This window comes from Bos javanicus, chromosome 12 (genome assembly GCF_032452875.1).
Source record: "Bos javanicus breed banteng chromosome 12, ARS-OSU_banteng_1.0, whole genome shotgun sequence".
Taxonomy (NCBI): domain Eukaryota; kingdom Metazoa; phylum Chordata; class Mammalia; order Artiodactyla; family Bovidae; genus Bos; species Bos javanicus.
This window is the reverse complement of record NC_083879.1, coordinates 20,409,135-20,413,893: the sequence shown is the minus strand read 5'-3', so window position 1 is coordinate 20,413,893 and position 4,759 is coordinate 20,409,135.

Below are 4,759 nucleotides of genomic sequence, written 5' to 3'. Positions count from 1 at the left end.
GGTTTATCCTGTTTGGGACTCTCTAGGTTTCTTGGACTTGGGTGATTATTTCCTTCCCCATTTTAGGGAAGTTTTCAACTATTATCTCCTCAAGTATTTTCTCATGGTCTTTCTTTTTGTCTTCTTCTTCTGGGACCCCTATGATTCGAATGTTGTAGTGTTTAATATTGTCCTGGAGGTCTCTGAGATTGTCCTCATTTCTTTTAATTCGTTTTTCTTTTATCCTCTCTGATTCATTTATTTCTGCCATTCTATCTTCTAATTCACTAATCCTATCTTCTGCCTCTGTTATTCTACTATTTGTTGCCTCCAGAGTGTTTTTAATTTCATTTATTGCATTATTCATTATATATTGACTCTTTTTTATTTCTTCTAGGTCCTTGTTAAACCTTTCTTGCATCTTCTCAATCCTTGTCTCCAGGCTATTTATCTGTGATTCCATTTTGATTTCAAGATTTTGGATCAATTTCACTATCATTATTCAGAATTCTTTATCAGGTAGATTCCCTATCTCTTCCTCTTTTGTTTGGTTTGGTGGGCATTTATCCTGTTCCTTTATCTGCTGGGTATTCCTCTGTCTCTTCATCTTGTTTAAATTGCTGAGTTTGGCATGTCCTTTCTGTATTCTGGCAGTTTGTGGAGTTCTCTTTATTGTGGCGTTTCCTCGCTGTGTGTGGGTTTGTACAGGTGGCTTGTCAAGGTTTCCTGGTTAGGGAAGCTTGTGTTGGTGTTCTGGTGGTGGAGCTGTATTTTTTCTCTCTGGAGTGCAATGAAGTGTCCAGTAATGAGTTATGAGATGTCTATGGTTTTGGGGTGACTTTGGTAGCCTGTGTCTTTAAGCTCAGGGCTGTGTTCCTTTGTTGCTGGAGAATTTGCTTGGTATGTTTTGCCCTGGAACTTGTTGGCCTTTGTGTGGTGCTTGGTTTCAGTGTCGGTATGGAGGCGTTTGATGAGCTCCTGTCAATTAATGTTCCTTGGAATCAGGAGTTCCCTGGAGTCAGGGTTTGGATTTAAGCCTCCTGCTTCCAGTTATTGGTCTTATTTTTACAGTAGTTTCAAAACTTCTCCTTCTATACAGCACCATTGATAAAACATCTACGTTAAAGATGAAAAGTTTCTCTACTGTGAGGGTCACCCAGAGAGGTTCACAGTGTTACATGGAGAAGAGAAGAGGGAGGAGGGAGTTAGAGGTGACCCGAATGAGATGAGGTGGAATCAACAGTGGAGAGAGTGGGCTAGCCAGTAATCACTTCCTTATGTGCACTCCACAACTGGACCACTCAGAGATGTTCACGGAGTTATACAGAGAAGAGAAGAAGGAGGAAGGAGACAGAGGTGGCCAGAAGGATAAAAGGGGGGAATGAAAAGGAGGAAGACAGATCCAGCCAGTAATCAGTTCCCTAAGTGTTCTCCACCGTCTGGAACACACAGAAATTCACAGAGTTGGGTAGAATAGAGAGGGGTTACGGAGGAGACACATGCGACCTGGTGGAGAAAAAGGAGAGTCCAAAGGGAGAGAGAGCAATTAAGCCAGTAATCTCGTTCCCTAGTGAAAAATGGGTACTGAAGATTGGGTTCTTAAAGGTACAAAATTGGTAACAAATACATAAAAGCAAAAATTAAAAATCTAGAGTTTGGAATTTTAAAAATACGATGTTAAAGAAAAGAAGAAGGAAAAGAAAGAGAAAAAACGAACAAACAAAAACAAACAAGGTCGCGAAAATTATAAAGAAAATATAGGTACAAAATTGAGAACTAATACCAAAAAGCAAAAGTCAAAAATCTAGAGTAGAGTTTGGAATTTCAAAAATACAGTGTTAAAAAAAAGAAAAAAAAAGAAAGAGAGAAAAAACAAAAACAAACAATGTCGCAAAAATTATAAAGAAAATACAGGTACAAAATTGATATCAAATACCAAAAAGCATAAATTAAAAATCTAGAGTAGAGTTTGGAATTTCACATATACAATGTTATATAAAAGAAGAAGAGAAAGAAACAGAGAAAAAAAAAAGTCACAGAAATTATAAAAAAACTATAGGTACAAAATTGATAACAAATACCAAAAAGCTAAAATTAAAAATCTAGAGTAGAGTTTGGAATTTCAAAAGTACAATGTTAAAGAAAAGAAGAAGAAAAAAAAAAAGGTCAAAAAATTATAAAATATATATATATATGAAGTTTGCTGAAGAAAAAAAAATAGTTTTTTTTTTTTTTTTTGCAAAGCAATAGGTTATAAAAGTGAAAATTAAAGGAATAATAGAGGACTTCAATTTTTTTTAAAAAATTAAAAAAAAGAAAGAAAGAATGATCGTAAAAATAGTAAAAATATATCGAGGACTTTCTCTGGCTTTGTTGTGACTATTGTGTGTTCAGCTCATTTTTGGCTAGTTCCTTGGTCCGACTTTTATTTCTCAAGATCTATAGGCCCCTTCCTATGTAGTCGGTAGTAATCACAGGGTTTTAATCTATTGCCTGTGGCTTCCAAGGCGGTTCCCTCTGTTATAGCTTCTTCTGTTTGCTGGTCTCTTCAGTGTCTGGTTTCCACCCTGACACAAAAGGGACGGTGGAGGACACTTTTTTTTTTTTCTTTGTAGGCTCACTTGTTCAGTCGCGCTGTGGGGAGGGAGGGAGGGATGCTGCAAACAAGTAACGCTGGCGTGTGCTCGCAGTGCCTCAGCCACACTGGGTCTGCCCCCGCTCATGGGGCGTGTAGCCTCCCTGCCCACACTGCTCAGGCTCTAGGTTGCTTCACTGGGAACCATCCGTGGCCGGCCCTGGGCTGCCTGCACCTCCCATGTCCAAGCCGCTCAGGTTCAGGCACTCGGGTAGTCCTCAGAGGCGCACACTCGGTTGGGCCTGCGTTTTGTGCCCTTCCCAGGTCCGAGCAGCTCAGGTGATGAGGTGTTTAGCGAGCGCGATTGCTGCGACTTATCGCCTCCCTGCCGCTCAGTTATCTAGGTGTACAACCAGCGCACCTTCTCAGGCAGATGTTGACCATCCAGACCCCCAAGAAGTTTTAGTTAGCAAAGAAGCCTGCTTACAGTTTTATAGATAATGTCTCTCTGGGGCTGCAATTGCCCTCTTCCGGCTCTGGCTGCGTGTCACCGGAGGGGGAAGGTCTGCAGCTGGCTATCTCTGTTCAGTCCTTTGTTCCATGCGCGGGCCTGGAGGTGTCTTAGGTTAGGGCTGACTTTTCGCGTGATAGATATCCCACAGTCTGATTTGCTAGCCCAGATTATTTTGCTCAGATAGTGCTCAGGGTATTCAGGCCAGGTCCTTACTCTAAGCAATGCAGCCCCCGCTTGCTAATGGCGTGTGCAGGCGTCTGCGCTGCTTCTCCGCTGGGGGAGTTACCGTAGGGCTCGCAATCTGTGAGTTTTAATTGTTTATTTATTTTTTCTCCCTGTTATGTTGCCCTCTGTGCTTCCAAAGCTTGGCACAGATTCGGCAGTGAGAAGGTTTCCTGATGTTTGGAAACTTCTCTCTTTTTAAGACTCCCTTCCCGGGATGGAACTCTGTCCCTCCCTCTTTTGTCTCTTTTTTTGTCTTTTATATTTTTTCCTACCTCCTTTTGAAGACTTGGGTTGCTTTTCTGGGTGCCTGATGTCCTCTGCCGGCATTCAAAAGTTGTTTTGTGGAATTTACTCGGCTTTTAAATGCTCTTTTGATGAATTTGTGGGGGAGAAAGTGTTCTCCCCGTCCTACTCCTCTGCCATCTTGGCTCCTCCCCCACTGGTATCTCTGATTTTCTTGAAGAGATCTCTAGTCTTTCCCATTCTGTTGTTTTAGTAACTTAATTTTCAATGAAGTCATTTTTAATTTGGATAATGCTTTTATCATTATGCAAGGGCATAGAAAATGGTTTGGACATTTGTATAGAAAAACAGACTGGGCACTTTACCTTTTTACTCTATACAGTTTCAGATTTTAAAAATGTACTATAAAATATATTTATTATAAGTATTAAAATATAAAATAAGAATGAATAGTTTTATAACAAAATTGGGGGAAGTACAGAAAACTTAAAAAAAATTACAGATTATCCATAATCTCATCACTCAGAAAGAGCCTTCTTAACATTTTGGTTCAATTTAAACTAGAATCATGTGTGTATATTCTTGGGAGCATGGCTGCACAGATGCACATAAAATTGAGCTCATTCTGCATGTAATTTTTGCATTCTCCTTTTTTTATTGAATATTATATCATAAGCATTTCCAAATGTCTTTAACTATTGTTTGAAAACATCATTTTTATGGAAGCGGAGTGTTCCACTATATGGAAGCACCATAATTTATTTAACCAATTCCTTATTGTTGAGTATGTGGATTATTTCTCATTTTATTATAAATAATGCCCCATAAATATATGTTAATCTGTTAGGCATCTCTGTTTATTGTCTCAAAATAGATTCATGGAGGCAGAATTATTATATCTAAAGCCATAAAGACACTCCTTACTTTGCATGGTTCTGATATGAATGAGTTTCAGTTAAACATGGCACCATGCAAGGAGAGGGCTGCTTATACTTGTAAGGGTACTGATGCACAAAGCCACATCACTTTTCCAAAAATTCTACCAGTTTACATTTCTACCATCAACCCATGTTATGACCCAGGCAAACCTGGATAACATCACTTATATAAATCTTTGGTAATTTGAGAAGCAAAAGCGTAGTATCTAATTTGTAATTTCTTTTTCTTTCATTATTGGAATGGCTTAACTTCTGTCATATGCTTATTAATCATTTGTATTTCTC